This window comes from Oenanthe melanoleuca, chromosome 4, assembly GCF_029582105.1.
Source record: "Oenanthe melanoleuca isolate GR-GAL-2019-014 chromosome 4, OMel1.0, whole genome shotgun sequence".
Taxonomy (NCBI): domain Eukaryota; kingdom Metazoa; phylum Chordata; class Aves; order Passeriformes; family Muscicapidae; genus Oenanthe; species Oenanthe melanoleuca.
The window spans coordinates 60,964,847-60,983,646 of NC_079337.1; the positions used below are offsets into that span (position 1 = coordinate 60,964,847).

The following is an 18,800-nucleotide window of genomic DNA, read 5'->3' on the forward strand; positions in this document are numbered from 1 at the left end:
GCAGTCTAGTTAGAATATTCCCTCTCCTTTTGTAATTTGAAGATGCTTCTGGGCATCACATTGACCTATTCTATCATAGAGAACTTACTTATTTCCAAATCCTGTCTCAAACATCTCAGAGCACTGCCTATTCTTCCCATTCTCAGGGTCACAAAGATAGTCCAAAGGTCATTTGTCTGATCTCTGGCCTCACTGACTTTTCACCACTGAAACAGACTTTTTATTACAGACTAAAAAGAAACATGCACACACACACATAGAAATAAATATATATACAGTTCTTAAAGAAATGGTGTATGTTATAAATGTCAGCAGTCCTTTGTCTATTCTTGGCAGGATGAGCTACATTGATACAAAGAATACATTGCCTTTGTACACCATTCTTTTTTATAGTTTCCTTGGAAAGCTCTTTCAAAACAGTGCAGCCACACTCTTTACAGAGATGACCTGGTTATGACAGATGGGCTCTTTCTTCACAACCTCCAAAATCTTAAATTTATGCACTGCCTGGAACTAACAGTTATTATGCCCAAAGCAGTCTGTATAGCATTCTTTCATTTCCAGGTTTTGGTTCTGCACAGAATTTATATGGAGCATGTAACATTTCCAGCAAAAGCTTTTCAAGATTTACAGAATCTCTTCCTGCTGTACACAACCTAGATAGGACAGTGTATAGCAGGAAGTGTGTAAGATAAAACATCCTAAATACAAATCACTACTTCTGCACAATGAAGAGCTGAAGCTGGATTTCACTTGCACAAAGGAAATTCAGAAATTTAGGTCAATGGGATTGGGCCCATTTCAACCTAAGTAATCAAACCTGACATCTTTGTATAGTAAACCGAACAGTTCATCCAGACTCAAGCCACACATCACAGATGCAGTGATGCAGCTGTGGGTGTTACTGTTACCACAAAATAAAAGATCTACAAAAACTGCACTTTCCAGGAGAAAAATACTCTTTCTTCACGTTTAAAAAATATTTAATGCTATTTGTGGTATCTTATTTAGTGTATGAAATCATACAGACTGATCCACTTAACATCCTCTAAAAAACTGCACATAATAATGATATCAAAGGGCAGCTGCACTTTGTTTATCTCTACAGCCATAAAAAAGAACTCTCAGCTTTGAAGGTGCACTAAAAAGCACTAAAGTTCATTGCATTCTGTCCAAAAAGCCTCCTTTTCTCCAGATGTGACAATCTTTCATGCATTCTAGTCACTTATTTTTAAATAATAAGCCACTATATCAATGAAATACATTTCCAAGATACCACAGAGCTAATTTTCATCTTCTGTCAGCTACATCTCCAACTGATCAAAACATAATAAGCCCAACACTTCAAACCACAATTATCCCATTACATAAAAAAATTTTGTTTACAGAATTTTATGAAAAACTTCTAAATTTGGCATCATCACAGAATATCAAAGATTGATATAATCACAAAGTCATTGTGGGTCACATCCATTGCTCCAGTGCCACTTCCTCTCCTGTGCAGTCTAACTGAAAACCAGTGGTACAATCAAGCACAAAGACTGCACTAGTTACAGTTTAACTGGATGTGGAAAAATAATCCTTTAGTCAGCAAGGACAGGAGAGTTGTTGAAGAGTTCTTCCTACATACCTTGAAATTTTAAAGCTCACTTTCTTTATTCCTTAGGAATGCTCTCTTGTTTTTCTTTATTATTTTTCATTCCACTTTGCTGGAGATTAAATTGTTCAGTTAGAAATTACAAGGAATCTATCTCCCAAAACTCACCATTCATTTGACATTTTGGTTGTTCTACAGAACTTTTTATTCTAATACAAGCTCCTTATTTTTCTAGATCATTCTGCAGAAATATGCAACATAAACCCATCAGACCATTGGTCACCAGGGTTAAGTTTGTCCTCTTAACACAGGATTATTAGGAACACATCAGGTTTATACTAGCTTTTTATGTGGACTACTGAGTATCAGACCAAGTTCATATTTGGTCGTTACCTCTAAGTTGCTCAAATCCCTAAAATTCCAACAATAAGAAACTAAAGACAAGGAAGTCTGCCCAATGCCATAGTTACAACAAGGACAGGTTTCTCACAACTTTTCTGTGAGAATGACACTTCAAGCTCCTGATTAATGTGTCAGGTGTGTTTCTTCAACATACCTTCTCAATTAGCACATTTAGAGCAAAATTCTGGTAAGATCATGCACTTCATCTCCTAAGGGTTATAAAAATTACAGGGCATGAATAACATGTAGCAGGCAAATTACTCAGTGTGTTTAGTGGAAAGATAGAAATGGTACAGGCACAGAAACAAGGATTAATTTGAAGCATCTAATTAATATGTTCCTGCTATCTAAAACAGAAGAGAACACTCCAGGAAGGAAGGGAATTGTGTAAAGTTGCCAAACTAAGTGTTTCAATTAAAAAGACTTCTGTTTGCTAGATTTCACAGGAAAGACACTGCAGCAAATCCCTTCTGCTTGTCTTTCTCCCAATAAGCAAAGCCTGTCAATCAAGTGATTGACACATTCCTTGGAACAAAATCTCCAACTCAGAAGGAGACCCAACTCCCAATTCAATTGCCTAGCAATAATTACCAAGTAATTATTAAATACCATGACACTGTGGTAGCCCATTAGAACAGCATTTAGTACATCTTCAGTAATTAACAGATTTGTCACTAAGCCCTTGCCAGCTGCCAACCCAATTCTGCAGGGGAGCCAAGCCCCTGAGTGCAAGTGCACAGGTGGCATCAGCAGCACTGTGACACCTTCTCTCCCCCTGCCATACCCTTCTGTTCCTGGCAGTGCTCTCATTCCTCTAGGAACAGTGAATGAAGCAGAGGAGCCAACAGCCAGCAGAAAAGGAGGACAAACACAACTGCTCTCCACTGCAGGAATGGGGATGCCATGGAGCTGTGGAGAAACAGCAGAGGCAGCAGATTGTGCTCTGGCAGCAGAGGCACAGCAGGCACTGTGCCAGCCTGACAGACAGCTTCTTCCAGGCCTCATCACTTTGGTATCATCTAGCACCGTGTACATTTGGAAACACGGTGTTCCATCTTATCAGCATTGTTTTCATCATTATGAGAAAGCTTATCTGCACCTCAAAGCAAAAGATGTGAGATTCAACACGTGCACACATCTCTCTGACAATGCTTGGCCTCTTCAGACACTTGGATCAGTAGCATTCTGAATTATAACCTTCCTTACAAGTGCTGTGGCATTTGCCAAGGGACAGAAATAAGGGCTTTTTCTTTTTTTCTTTTTTTTTTTTTTCCAATTTTTTGGAGGAGGGGAGAAGAAGGCAGGAGACAGATGACTCACTGAGACTTTGAGTACTGAAGGAAAAAAGAATTTCACTGTGAGTTCTTCCCATAACAGCTTCCCACAAATACAGTAATTCCCTCTATGTGGCTAGAGAATAGTTTAGCTATCCCAAGTCTTTTCTCCTAGTTTAAACATGAAGAGCACATTTAAAATATTCCTCTTTCCCTTCCAAATTTCCCATCCTCCCCCACTGCAGAGTCACACAGCAAGTATTTATCTAGCATAATCCCAGCAGTCTGCCATGCTTAATTTACTCCTGAGCAAGAGTACCCACACAAGTTTATGGATGGTGGGAGTGGAATACATTTGTGCCAGACTATGCATCATCATATTACTTGTTTGGGTTCTCCTAAACCTAGGATGACAGGTCTGTTGTATATTAACCTCATTATTTTTTTTTCAAGGTGGTTTTCTACTTCCAGCTCTTTAGGAGGAAGAAAACTACTGATCTTGTAGCAAGACTTCTGTGCCTCTCCTGCAATGGGTGCTTTGTCTTCTCAGAAAAGCCCTTCTGGTTAGCATTCTGATGAGTATATTCACCTAGTCCTAATGCAAGTCTCCAGTCACATACTGAAGGTAAGGAATCTTTCCTAGACACCAAGCAGAGATTGCAGAGGACTGATTGCCCCATGCTCCTCTATGTGGTACACCCACTTTGACAGCAGAAATTGTATTTCCCCATGCAATGTTTACAAAAGTCTGTATAAACAAATCCCACTTCACTCACTTAAAATGCACAGTGCTTTGGAAACATGCCTACCTAGCATTACAGTGGAGTCTGATTAAGTGACTGAAAAATTTACAGTGGAAAGCTTGAATGTTTAAGCCTGACTGATTAAAAGCAATTAACAGCTGCAGATGCTCAGCAGCTGTGTGAGTCAGGTCACTTTTTCACCCAACATAGTTCAAAGTGCCTTATTTTGATTAGTCAAGCTTACAGATCAGTTTTGAATTAGCTAATTATAAGCCTTTCATCTGCCAGTAGGACCTGTAGGCTCATAGTCCACGTTTATTTGTGCTAAATTTCTCTTTATATCATTGTCAGGGGAAAAAAAAAGACAACAGTAGGAAAAAAAGTCAATCCTTCCAGGAATAGGTACAGAACAGAACAGAAAGAAAGGTAGGTAGCTCTTACATGAGCCCATGTGTCTAAGGTGCACAGTTTTATCAGGATAAGGAAATGCCAGAAGCTGACTTCAGTACACAGGCTTGGTGAAAACAGCATGACTACAACTCTGTATAAAAGGTTTAGGAGACATTACACCTCATGTAAGGCAAACCCAGTGTTCAGTCACACCACAGCACTCTGAGATAAGAGATGCTTCACTTGAGGAAACAGCTGTCCTGCAGTCATCACACTGTGAACTGAAGTCTCTTCAGAGCTCCAGCTTGGTCTAGGAGAAACAATTATGTGATATGTTGTAATAGAATTACTGTTAAGCAACATCAAGGTAATAATTTACTCTTTTTAGTAGGGTTGTCACAAGATTAGAGACTAATAACTTAAGGCTCTGCTGCTTGGTTGCAGGAACTAGCTCTGAAGGGTAACTATGGTTTGAACACCAACCTCAGCACTTGGATGCACGCAACTTCTGATGAAGTTAAGGGGAACTAGAAAGACTTTGAGATGGAATTTGTAAGGACATAGAATTTAAACCAGAACTTTTTACTTTATAGTAGAGTTTTAACAAGTTTTATAAATACACTAATAGAGAGATTGACAGTCACCCAAACTGATGTATGATGAGTCTTGTAGAATCATGTAAGAGCTAATCAAACATGAGATAAGGGACCATTTCAAAAAGATTTTGATTTGCAATAAGATTAACATGAAGATATTGAAAGAAACCACAAATAAAAAACTAACTGCTAATTCTAACGAGTATTTTTTTTTAATCTGTATTTGTAAAAACAACTGTTTCCAGAATGATGATTAATGTCTACCACTACAGTAGCTGAAGTTAAAATTAGAACAAGGAAACAAAGCTTCCTACAAACCACTTTTTTTTTTTTTGTTGCACAAGATGTTTCACTAGACACGATCGAGGTATTCACGACACTCTAATTCTACCTCTCTTCTTCCTTTTTCATTACTAAATGAAAAGTTCCTTTTTATTACATAAAAATTTAAAATTAGTAAAACATGCTTTTACACTTACTAAAACCTGTTTCAGGATCTGAGATGTTGCACTGAAGTGTTGCATTACTAAAGACAAAGTTATCTCAGTGACTGATTTTAGCAGAGTTAAGCTGTGCTGGAGAGTAGGAAGCTTATTTGTCTGGAGAACTGAACATGGAAGTGGGAACTGACATGTTAAGTAAGATTTCCCTCCTCCAAGGGTTCCTGTTTTTTATTTTGCATATCTTTAAATGAAAACCTCAATAAAAATGAAGCTGCCATTTCAGTTAAAGAGTATTTAGAATTAAGCTTTGCTTTTGTTTAACAATTAATTATTAAATTGCACAGGTTCATGGTTCACCAAAACAGGAATACTGCCAGCTAAACTAGACCTGACCTTATTTCCATCTGTTACAGCAGAATTATACCAAAAGATGCAGTTCAGCTGGCAGTTCCAGGTTAGCTAACCTGAACAATGAGAATGTATATTTACATTGAGCAACAATGGAGTTCAGTGCACTGAAGTCTAATCTAAATTCACATTCTTCTCCTTTGAGAGAGAACCCATTCATGCAGCTTCTATTTCTACCACCCAGGATGGTTTTGTTTCATTGTCTTGACCATACAAGTACTAAGCCTAGGGATACTAAATCCTCCTATTTCCTTCTACAATTTGCTCTCCTCTTGTTTACTTGGCTGCACTTCAAAATGAGAAATCTTTTGCCTTTAGTCATGTCTGTTATGCACAAATCACCTTTCATGATGAGTCTTGCAGCACACTTCCCATCCTCTTTTGTCAACACTTGGACAAAGAGATCTCTGAGGTAGAAACAGCTCCAGACATGCACACTGGTGCCACTGCCTCCCAGTCCTTTCTTTCCAAGTACTGCCAGAAGCAGGAATGATGAGTATCATTCAAACTCCAAAATGCAGGTTGTTTTCCTACAGCAAGTTGGGACTAATCACTTAACTGGAACTTGGTAATCAGTCTTGAGCCTGATGCTGAAAAATGACACATCAGTTAAGACAGGAGATGAACTAGAATATAAAATACTAAAAGCCAACTCCAAGAACAGCATATTTAAGTAAAATTTTGACGTACGTATGTATTACTGCTTCTCCTCTGCTCCTTTTAAGCTGCTATGATGAGGGACTTGAGCTTCTGGTTTTTTATCCTTTTCCATTGAGGAAAGGCTTAAATATACAGTACAGGCACATAGAAGGAAAAAGAATAATAAATGCTTGCTTAAAATACAGACATCATCTTCTTCCTAGGGACCCCACTCATGACCTTTGCATACTTGTACAGTGCTTCTGCCAGAAATAATAGAATTCTAAAATTTTAGGGATTTTGTACTCCCCAAAAGAAGTTAAACAATACTCAGCACAGCTACCAGACCTTTAAAAAAATTAAGACTGATACTTCACTCAGTTGTTGCCCCCATATAAGCTCCAACAGAAATTTCATTTTCATATTTAGAGGAAAACATCTGGCAATGAAAGATTTCCTGCTTGAAGAGTTCTTACAAGTGAGTTCATGATTAAAGGCAGAAATCTGACTTTTCCCTAGCACTCATTTATTTAGCAAAGCTGAAGAGATAATGAAATAGGAGTCTTGGTTAAACATGTTTAATAATTTTCCTATTTGGGGATTGCAATATAATCCCTGCACTGAAACAATGAAGAATATCAAAGAAGAGTTCTATGCAAGTCCTTTGTGCATACACATGCCAAGATATTGTACAAGTTAACAAAGTTTAGTTGCAATGCCTACAACATCAAGGAACAAAAGCCATAATCTGTTTACATGGACCACTCAAAGTTTTCATGAAGTGATCTTGAATGTATGTGCAGGTACTAATTTTTCTAAATGCTTAAGTGAGTGAAAGTCTCTGTGGGCACCTAAATCCACTTTGAGTAAGGAGGAATAACCAGGAATTAACAAAATCATCCTTAAGTGCTCTCACATTGCCATATATAGTAGCACCACCTACATAAATTAGTCATTCAGAATATAAAGAAAAGAACCCCAAATTCCTCTATTCTTGCCCTAAGATACCCAAAGAAATGGTTTACCATGACCAAAAAAATTTTGTGGTTTTATAAATTACAGCAGAGTGGTTGCATTTAGCAAAAAGAAAGTGTTTACCTTTTAAAAATGTAAGGATATAAAGCTAGTTTGAATTGGGAAGTTCCTTCTTTGCCAAATTACCACTAGAGGAGCTGGGTTGGAATTAGAGACATATGCATTTTCTGGAAGACAGAACAGATCTTATGATTCAAATGTACCTACTGTTCCACTAGGATGGAACTGATTCTGATCATACATGATTAATGATTTACAGTTTGTCAGTCTTACCATAAAGAAAATAAAAATCCAGAGAGCTTTAACCATAACCAGCTGAACAACAAGAATGTTCAAACATAAGAGGATGAAACAAGTGTTCCCTGGACTACTTCAAATTTTACCTGTAGCTTTTCCAGAAAGAAAAGACTGCAAGGAAGCAAAGGTGTACTTTCCCTACCTCAGGGCAACTACAGACATGAAAGTAATCCAGCAATAAAATTCAGCAAGCAGCTACTCCTAAATTTAGCCACACTTATGTATTTCATACCATCCATCTAGCTCAGTTCTTTACAGCTGTTTTAGGAGACAGATCCAGAATGCCCACTTTCCATGAAGTTAAGATTTGTCAGAAGTACTTTAGGAAGAGTTCTAGCTACACATTAGATGTCCTTGAATTAGCCTGGTTAAACCAGCCTGTGACTACAGCAAAAAGACACAAGAGGAATCCTCCCAACAGGGATGCAAGCTGTTCCCTTCTCTGCTCCTAAAATCACAGCCTGCAGGAGCTGAAGCCATAAGTATTGCCAAGGTCTGATTTCTGAGTGATTGGAATTCTTTCTCTGCACTGTACATCATCCTGAAGTATCTTTCTGCCAAAGATATCCAGATATGCATAACTGCTGCAACAACACCACCTTGGAAGAGATAAGAACTCAGTCATTATAGGAAATGAGCTGGCACACAAACAAAATAAATAGATTATTTCAGTTATGCTGGTATGCTGCAGTAGGGGGAGAACAACATTTAGATTTGTTTCCATAGGAATTCACGTCCCTGCACTCTCCCCTAACTATGGCCTTGCTTAATATTTATTCCCTTATCTTGAGAAAAATTGTTTTCAAATTCCTGCATGTGTGAGGTGAAATGTACACTCTTCAATTCCCTTTCTTTGTAAGGAAAAATTAAGAAATTCAACATAGCATATGGAGAGGAGACAAGATTGAAAAAAATTTCAAACAGATCTTGAGGAAATACTGTAGACACTATATTGCTTTTAAAAAGCAGAATATAGAGAAATTCTGCTATGTGTTCTAGTCTAGCCATCTAAAGCTAGCACACCAGAGATATATATGCTTGTAATATATAACATGATATATAACAATTCCTAAACTTTATAACCATACCCAGTGTAGTTATACTAAGCCTTCAGTGCCTTCAATTCTCTCCTCAGCATATCACAAAGGCTAACTCATTTAGTCATTCCAGCATAAAGGAAGTAGTGTTGATAGGAGGAAGGGGGTGTTGATTAATAAGAGTCAGCAATGGTTCATAAATTTTGGAGGAACAGACAGTTCATGTACATGTGATAACAGTGTAAGAAATACACATTTCCATTAGTACTATATTTACAGAAACGAGTGAGCCTCAGATTGCCTTTGAGGTTGCCTTAAATCCCCCTGATCTCCACACTCTCAAACTTCCTTCCCAACAATTTTCCACTGCAGTACAGGTTTCAAGGCAATTGTGAAAAAATGTTATGAGGAAATGCCTTTGTGGAGTAAGCTTACCTCATAAAAGAAAAAGGCCAGAAGAATGCTTAGCTACACAAGAAGGGAATAAACATCAAAGAGGTTCTTTTTTCCTTTCCATAAAAAAATCCCCATCAGAAGACAAAACACATCATGGAAGAATCATTGTATCAATCAGTATTTTTAAATCTAAACAAAACCATTTTATTCTGGCTGTTTGCTGGTAGCTGTTAGGAGCCCTCACCATTCCTTACAGACCTATTAATCGATTCTACTGAGAGTCTGAGCTTCTATGAACCTTCCTGCAAGGTCCAGTAGAAGTAGCAAACAAGCCAAGATCTCAATCCTTCAGTAATACAAACTAAAAGTTTACAAACAGTGGAGTTACTTACATCTGCAAGTAGTTTTAAGATCACAGCTTAAGCCAGAAACAATTAATGGACACAGTGCTTGCAGGGCTGCACATTCCAAACAACTTATGAAACTGCTGGATAGCCTGACAAAAGCATAAGCTGCCCATTGTCTGACATCCCATGCCAAACAGACTGGAAGATGCATCAACACAAAGTCAGTGGTGCCAGGTTAAAACACTCACACCTCTCTACCTCTGCAATCCTGCAATACACAGCAATAAAAACAACCTGAGGGTTGTAGGGCAAAGAGCAACACTGAACCCACCACGTTTGGGTGTCAGAGGCACTTTTCCTACAGGTAAAATGATAAATATGTGTGTGCCTTTTGGTCATCCATGTTTGTGTTTCAGTGCTGTAAAGAACAAGTTAACAGCTCTTAAGGCATTTCCATTTTCTACTTAGCACTCATTACAAAAGTGGCTGCCATGTTTGGTTTTTTGTGAAAGGAGACTGCTTCACATCCAATCAAGAAGTTACAGGAGACTTTTCATGCCCCCTATTTTGCATTTTTTGCAGGCAAGCAAAATTTTTTAGCAATAACATTAGATTGAAAATCTGGTCTTCAAAGTACAAGGGGTTCATCTGCCTGCAGTAGTTCACAGATTCACAGTCAGCTGGTCAGATTTGCCTCAAACACAGGAATTCTTGCTCAAGACAGCCCTGCCCAAGGTTTCTACAGGAACTTATCTTGGTGTGTTCATTCTTACTGCTTTGATAACTTCAAACCCTTTAACCTTTTCCAGAATGGTCATCTCTGCATTTCCCTCCCTCCTTTATAACTTTTTTTTTTTCTAAAAAACTCTCTATTTTCTGGACCTTTTAGCATGAAGCTGTCATGCTTTGTGAAAAAGTTTATGGAAATCTGAGAGATTTTAAAACAAAAAAAAAATTTCAAACAGGAAGCAGTATTTAACCCACCACTAAGTTGACCCAGTACTGACTCCTCAGTAATGGAATATTGGCAAGGGGTATCTATAAATCAGCTCTTCTGCAACAGCAAGATGGCTCTAAAATACTGCATCAGGAAGGGAAATAAATGTGTTATGCCTAAAGAAAAACATTAAATTAATTCTGCTTTTGTCTAAAGCATGAAAGAGGCGCGTGAAGAAAATAAACTACAGAGGCTTCATCTCTACATTTCCTGTACAAATACAACCAAAATAAACAGAAGAGGTGTATAACTATTCAGATCTAAATTTATTTCATAAACTGTTACACACTAACCCTTAGAGCAGAGAAAAAGTGGAAAATTGCTTCTCGCAGTAAGAAACACACCAGTTTAATGCAACTAATTTCCAAGAGGAAACTTCAATGCACAGCCAGACCAAGCGCACACATCAGCAGGAGACTCAGGAACTACTGCACCTGTAAACATGAATTTAGACACAGTACGAGGCTGGTTCAGTCTCACCCTTGACCTGTACTTTGTCAGCATCAAATCTACAGAAAACGGTCTTAGCAGACCTTCCCTGCAAGACGGGAAACACTTGTCCACCATCTCAATTCATTTGGGATAGCAGTATCCAATTTGCACTGGTCACTTGGGGATAAAAGCAGACAAATTAAATCAGCACATGCCAGGTGTCCTCGCTCTCTGCTGCTCCCAGAGGCACAGCACATCGCTTGCACAGCGCCTACACCTGCAGATGGACGCGAACTTCGTACCTAGACCGAAGCGACAGAGCCGCTTAAAATTGACTAAAGTTGATAGTAACACTAAAGAAAATGCTGTGCAATGCATTTGTACCCTTTGTTTCATTGCCACGATTCAGCTCTAAAAAGTCTTGCCTCATCCTTTAATATATATATGTTATCATTGAAAACATGCTAGGCAATGGCTCCCAACTCAACGCCAAAGACACAGCTCAACATTAGTGGGCAACACAGCTCTTCCATCCTTCCCTTTCCAAATGAAAGCAGCTACACCTTTTTTCTGCCGCCAGAAAAGCCTTTCCTTTCCCCACGGGCGGATTGGCACCGATGACTTTTCTCCATCCCACCTTCCACCTGCGGGTGAGCAAAGCACCGAGGAGAAGGCACCAATCCATGGGACAGAAGGCACAAGGCATCCTCCCGCTGTGTCCCCAGAGCCGCACCTTCCCCAGGGACCCCGGGCGGCCGCTGCTGGAGCCGCCAGCCCCGCGGCTTTCCCCGCCCGGCGCTTCCCGAGCTCCGGGACTCACCCCAGGAGATTCCCGGCTCCCTCCGGCAGCGCCGCAGCGGGAGCAGGGCCGGGAGAGGCGGGCACGGGGGAGCCCTGCCCTTCTCGCCCCGTTCCCCCGGCGGGACAGGGGCTCGCCACCGCGGGCACAGGGCTCACCTCCGCCGCAGCCCGGCTCAGCTCCGCGGGCAGCCACCGCCGCCGCCCATCGCCGCCGCGGTCACCCCGCGCCCGCCCCTTCCTTCACCTGCCGGGGCTGAGCCTGAGCCCGGCCCCGCTCCCGCCTCCCTCCCTCCCGCCGGCACCGCCCCGGGAGCCGCGGAGCTGCGGGAGGAGCGCCGCCCCTCCCGGGACAGCCGGCGGGACTGCCGGGGACAGCCGGGGACACCGGGCTCTGCCGGGCTCAACCGGGGACTGCCGGGCTCTGCCGGGGACAGCCGGGCTCAGCCTCAGCCCCAGTCACCACTCGGCTCTGCCTCTGCTGTGTCCGCACCTGGCACAGCATCGCTGAATCCAGACAAACCTGGCACCGAACATCACCGTGTCAGCCAGACCGTGGCACTGAGAGCCGAGTAGTCTTCCCTTCGACACCTCAGGGACCGTCACTCCATCACCTCCCGGCTGCAGCCCCAGAGAACGTGTCCTGGGGAGCGGTTCTGCCTGACTGCAGCAGGGTCTGACACAGGTGCCTGCCTGGAAGGCACCAGGGGCAGGGAGAAAGGAGGTTACAGCATGGCTAGAGACTGTGACGTTCCTTTGCGAGCGTCCTGTGTCCATGGGGAAGCCATGGAGATGCTATCCCAGATTTCCTGTGTCCATGGGGAAGCCGTGGAGATGCTATCCAGGTGTCCCGTGTCCATGGGGAAGCCATGGAGGAGCTATCCCAGGTGTCCTGTATCCATGGGGAAGCCATGGAGATGCTGTCCCAGATTTCCTGTGTCCATGGGGAAGCCGTGGAGATGCTATCCAAGTGTCCCGTGTCCATGGGGAAGCCATGGAGATGCTATCCAGGTGTCCCGTGTCCATGGGGAAGCCGTGGAGATGCTATCCCAGATTTCCTGTGTCCATGGGGAAGCCGTGGAGATGCTATCCCAGATTTGCTGTGTCCATGGGGAAGCCGTGCAGGAGCTCCTCACTGCCTGTACTGCTAAAAGATGTTACACGGTTGGAAAGGCTTTTTTAAGTTCTCTAAAAGGTGTTATTTAAAATGTGGTAAGATGAACTTTGCTTAATTCTCCCACTTTAAATGTTAATTTAAGATATATTTCTATTTCAGGCAAGATTTTTAATTTTATTGGGCTTTTGTTTGGTTTTCTATTTGCCTTTTATTACTTCTCAGATGTTTGGGAGTGGGGAGTAGGGAAGATGTTGTAGGTAAAAAAAAAGAAGGGTTTTGGGGTTGGTTTTAAAATTTTATGTGGTTATTTTGTTATAAAAATTAAAACCATTTAGTGTCAGAGAAGGTTTACGGTAGATATTAGAAGAAAGGTTCTTCAGCTAGAGGGTGGTTGGGCAGTGGAACCTCCCCAGGGAGGTGGTCACAGCCCCAAGCCTGACAGAGTTCAAGGAGCATTTGGACAACGCTCTTGGACATATGGTGTGGCCCCTGTGCAGGGCCAGGAGCTGGACACAATGATTCTTGTGGGTCCCTTACAACTCAGCTTATTCTGTGATATGACCACTGGTGTGAAAAAACAAAATTACATTTTAAAATGCGCAGAAGGAAAAATAAGAAAAAATAGGAAAAACCTATTTTAAAATGTTAAGCAACTTAAAATGTGTTTTTGTCTTGTAAAAATTATTACTATTAAAAAAATGTTACTATTAAATAATTACTATTCTGAGAGGTGCAAAGTGATCAGTTTTAACTCCATTTACTTTTTTAGCAAGCACGTAACTGAAAGGAGAGCACTCAAATAAGGCAGTATTACTAAAGCATTGATCTGTGTATCATTCTGAGGCTTGTTTGAATAAAAAGCAGCAGATTTCTTTAGTGATTACACAGCTTATACTTCAACCTAGTTTTAAAGCTTTTGACCTTTATGGTGGTACCAGAGTAGTTTCTGTGGTCAGAAAATAAAGTGGTGGTGCAACACTTCCTGTCAGTGCTATTTATTAGTATTTCTCTTTGTCATTCACAGAACTCTGTAGTATGAAGCAGCAAAGAGAATCTCTCTTCTGAATACAATAGAGAGGAGTCTTGGTCTGTGAAATGAAAATCCCTGTGTTTAAAGTACAATAGAAATGACTAAAGCTGTAAATGGTGATGACCATTGATTGATTTGTAACACAGCACTGTTACTTGGATGTGAAGGAGTCTCTATGAGAACAGAAAGATAATTTCTGAGTATGAAGAAGGCATTGGGCTGGCAGGGCCTAAGGAAAATGAATTTTCTTGAGCTTTCTCACAGTTGCAGCCAGCAGCAGCCTCAGGTTTCTGTTGCACCAAGACTGAGAGCTCTGCACAGCCGTGGGCAGGCTGGGTAACACAAGTTCCATATGAAGACCACAGCCAGGAAAGCTGTTTGAATGTAGCTCTTCCACCGATTTTGGTGTGAGTTCTGTGTCAGAACATCCTGACTGTTGGTGGAAATGACAGCATTTATTTTCCTGTCTGACTAAACCCAGAACTTTCAGTCTCTAGAGAAGGCAGATTAGTGCATTAAGCTGAAGCAGGTGTGGGGAACCTTCACTTTGTTGGCTGAATATGCTCTGTGATTTCATTTTATAGGGTACAGCCCATGATTAAAATGACTCTGTGTGTTATTGCTGGATAGCAGAGCGGATGGGCTGCCAAACATGTTGGAAAGGCACACTTGGTACTCTGCAAGGAAAATGCTCCCCAGCCCCAGCCCAAAGTCTAAGTCCTGATACAAACTGGGTTTCAGAGTAACATGGCCTTTCCCATCTCTCTTCTGAGCTGAAATTTGCTTCTGTACAAGCTATGCTTTCTGTGTGACCTAATTTGCATGCAGTGATCCAGCTGGGAGGACTTGGAGGCTTGCTCATTTCTCCTGGAAAAGCTGTGCCCAGTACTTTTTAGAATCACTCTTGTGTAACATCAGGAAATCATAGTTATTTTATGAGCTTGTTCTTTCTCAGTTTTCTCAAACTGATATTACTGGAGTATGAAGGTTTTATCAGTTCACATAATACATACTCTTGAAATTATGGAATCATTGCTTATCCTGAGTTGGAAGGGACCCAGACATGAATCATGGAGTCCAACTCCTGGCTCTGCACAGGAATACCCCAAAAATCACACCATGTGCTTGAGAGCGTTGTTTGAATGCCTCTTGAACTCTGGCAGGATTGGTGGTCATTGAAGCCATCCAATTATTTTGAATTACAATAATCTGCTGTTGTAAGGGAACATTCCAACCTAATTTTATCAGTAAATATAACTATAATACTCTTGTCAAATAGAATGGTCAGGTTAGTCTGACATGGTCTACTTCTGGGGGAAAAATCTGTTTTATCTCATCTATCTCTACATGCTCATATTCTTTTTTTTTCTTCAAATTTTCATATGGCAAACCAGATTGAAGGGACTATAGTTCTGATACTGCTTTCACCTCTGTTCTTCTAGAATACAGAATTTGCATAAACCTCATTATGAAAAACAGGATGTAATTTTTAGCTGAAATGGACTCCAAATCTAACAGACTTATGAAAATACTTATTTGTGAGTTCATTAGCTAGCTCACCCAGAATTCTGAGAAAGACACTGTCCCTCAATGCCTTGTGGCTCTGCTTCCTCCTTCCTGGTTCTCTTATTTTTTTTTAACGTGCTTGCAAAGCCTTGGTTTATTTGCTGTAATTGCCTTCCCATGTCTAATTTAAGTGACACTTGGCAAGTCTCATTTCCCAGCCTGAGACCCACTTTACCACTGGCCATCAGTCTTTCTGTTTCTTGCACAATCTCTGCTTATACCTGATTTCCCTTTTGTGATGGCTCACTACACACTTTGAGCTCCAGCTGCACCAGGAATGTTTCTTTCCTTGCTTTTTATTCAGTCATGTGGCACCAGGAGTCATAAGGAGCCCAGTGTAAGCTGTCTGCACCAAATCAGGCACCACCCAAAGTGTAAACCTGGGGTGGCAATAAGAATAGGGTGCTTGGGGATTTTTGTTTTGGTTATTTGTGCTCTGCCAATTACCCTACAAAAAGAAAAAAAAGCACAAAAACATGCTCAGTCTCAAGGAATGTAAGCATTTGTGTCAAATTTCAGATACTTGTACTGTGCTTGAAAAGCATCAGAGAATGATATAACTACAGAAATAGAGAAGGGGTGATTAAAAGCTGGTACTGTGATATCAATAGGAGTCCTGACTGTGGGATTCAGGACTGGGTTACCTGTCTAAGTATGCAACTCACCTAAGCCTTTAAACATGCTCAGGCCTTTCTCATTCTGTTGTTTATCACAAAATCGTGCTCACTTTGGATTTTGCTTGCTGCTTTTTCTTTAGCTGCTCTCCCATGGGAATGCAGACGAGTCTGGCTCCAGAGACACTATCAAGGGGCCCTAAAGGGGCTCTCAGTAACAGAGCAGAACACATCAATAATGGCTTGCTTCCTCCTTGCTCCAAGAGGGAAAAGGATTCTGATCGTTCTCCTCAACAGACATGCTTTAAAATGGCAAGGTAGTTATGTACAAAGAGGATATTTTTCTTTCTTTGTTCATTAGAATTGCCAGAGAAACTTGAAAAACATTTAAATTCCAAAGATAAAGAGATGTGAAAAAGAGCAAATGTTTTCATTAGCAATATTCTGTTGTGTTTATAGGACTTTTACCAAAACTTTGGTAAAAATACAATCTCCTTCTTGGCTTTTTTTGTTGTTGTCTTTTAATGCTGACAAATACTGCAATTTATTTGTTACATAACCAATTCCAGGGCCCAGCAGTATCCCTGTAGAGCCAGAACAATCCATTATGGAGGAGGAAGCATGCCAGAAAAAGCAAGGCTTCATGAAGGCATTTTGCCTATTTCTGTCACGCTTTCCGGCTGAAGCTTGAAGGAAATAAACTCACTAATACTTCTCCAACATATTTGGCTGACAGCTTGTACATCCCTGTTTGTCTTCAATATTACAGAGTTGCTGATGTGCAGGACAAGGGCAAAGTGATCTGTCTGTGGTTGTTACTGTCCCTGGCATCACAGATTATCTCATTTCTTTTTTGCTGTGCTGCATTTGCAAGCAGATTGTGTCACTACAGCAAACAACATTCTCTCCTGCCTGGCTCTCAGTGTGCTTGTGTGGAAGCAGCTCTAATTTGGGTTTGGCATCTACTCTACTGAGGTCTGTAATGGGAAACTCAGGCATGTCCATTTGACTAACGTGTTTTGCAGTAGCATGAAATATCTAGAAAGAACATGAGCAGTGTTTGAAAAACAGGGTTTCATAAAAATTCCAAGAAAGTAATCTGTCACCCCCCTAGTTTTCAGAGGAAATAACCACACAATCCTCATGATTATACTTATTAAGTGAGGAGAAAGCCATTATTGGGACTAGAAGAATGTATTTTCCTTGACTTGCCTGCCCTTGTTAGCACAAAGTATCAACTTTTCCCACATGACCTCATCTGCTAACCTGTGTTCTGGCAAGCCCAGTGAGAAACATCCGTTTCCATCATGTATTCCAAAGGAATATCTCCTTAAAATACAAAATGTAACCAGTTTCACACTAAGCATATTATTAGAATGACACTAAACACCAAATTTTTAGTTGCACTGAAACATATCTCAAGGCAAAGTAATATTTTTTTTCATTTTTGAAACTGAGCAAACGAAAGATAGCCTCAGCTGCAGGGGCAGAGAATCCCAAATAAGCCACTGCTACACCTCCAAGATACAGTTCATGATTTGAGTGCTCTGAGCTGTGATCTCCTCCTACTCCTTCCAGTCTGCTGCAGCAAACTGCAGAGTGATGGAAACCATCAGAACAATTCCAGCCTGCTGCTGGTGACTAACAACATTCTCATCTTGTCAAAGCCATATAACTTACATGGCTGTGAAGTTTCCAGAAGGAAATTACTACTCACATCACTACAGCCTTTTTAAGATGGCTCACACCGAGAGGAGTGGAGGGCAAGACAAAATCCAGCCCAGCAGTGCAGCCTTTCAGAGCTCTCCTGCTGCAGGCATGCTCAGGAAGGCAAGAGCACCAGCAAGATTGCTGGCTACAGGTTTCAGCACCATGTAGGAGGATTTAGATATGAAATCACCATTTGGAGAATGTGAAAGCAGACATGTCTCAAGAGCAGGCTTTATTTTGGGCACAACAAAAGGAGCAGCACCCCAGAGTTGAAGGCTGCAGCACCAAAACCCCTCTAGTGTGAGGAAGCTGGAGCTCTTGCAGAAATCTGCCTGGAGGAGGGAGCTGAAGCTGCTGCAGTGGGTGGCAAGTACTGCTAGGGAAACCAGGCAGTTTCCAACTTTGCTCCCTAACAGCTCATTGAATAACCCTCATCCTGCCCTTTGATCTTGATGATACCCCCATGCCCTTTCTCAAATCCTTCTTCATATGTGGGCTATGTTTGCCCTGTTGTTCCCACACTTACCTGTAAACACGTGTTAACATGAAGACTTTAATTCTCTTTAACACTGTTTTTAGCATCTTCCTGGCAGGCATCTTCACTGCAATCCTCCTTTTGAGCTGAGCAGACCTGAGCAGTTATTTTCCATCCTGTAAGGATATGGAATCTATCACAGTGTCCTTTAAAACCCCATGCATATGCAAATACATACATAATAATGAATTTTAAAAGCTTAAAAGTGAAGTAAAATAGGCCAGAACTGTCGTCTAAAAGCAACTTGCAAGAAGTATAAAAATTGAATATAAATCCTTTTTCAAATGCATCAAGTGCAGGAAGCAAACCAGTAAAGTCAATCTGTGATTAAAATTTAAAGTTAGCCTCAGAGAAGATAAGATCATAGGAGAGCTGAATAAATATCTTACTTCTCTAA

The 18,800-nt window shown here is 41.0% G+C and overlaps 1 protein-coding gene across 3 annotated transcripts in view; it reads right to left on the reverse strand.

Annotated features, from left to right (window-relative positions):
• SH3BP2 (SH3 domain binding protein 2) overlaps nucleotides 1-12,056 on the reverse strand; it is a 36,075-nt gene extending 24,019 nt beyond the window's left edge. Inside the window, exons 1-2 of one of the 3 annotated variants that reach the window (XM_056490315.1) lie at nucleotides 11,854-12,056; nucleotides 9,139-9,296 (exon numbers count right to left, since the gene is read on the reverse strand). The gene's annotated coding sequence lies outside the window, so the exon portion shown is untranslated. The remainder of the gene's footprint in view (nucleotides 1-9,138; nucleotides 9,297-11,853) is intronic. The other 2 variants (XM_056490313.1, XM_056490316.1) reach the window with 2 other exon arrangements.
• Nucleotides 12,057-18,800: the final 6,744 nt, after the last annotated feature.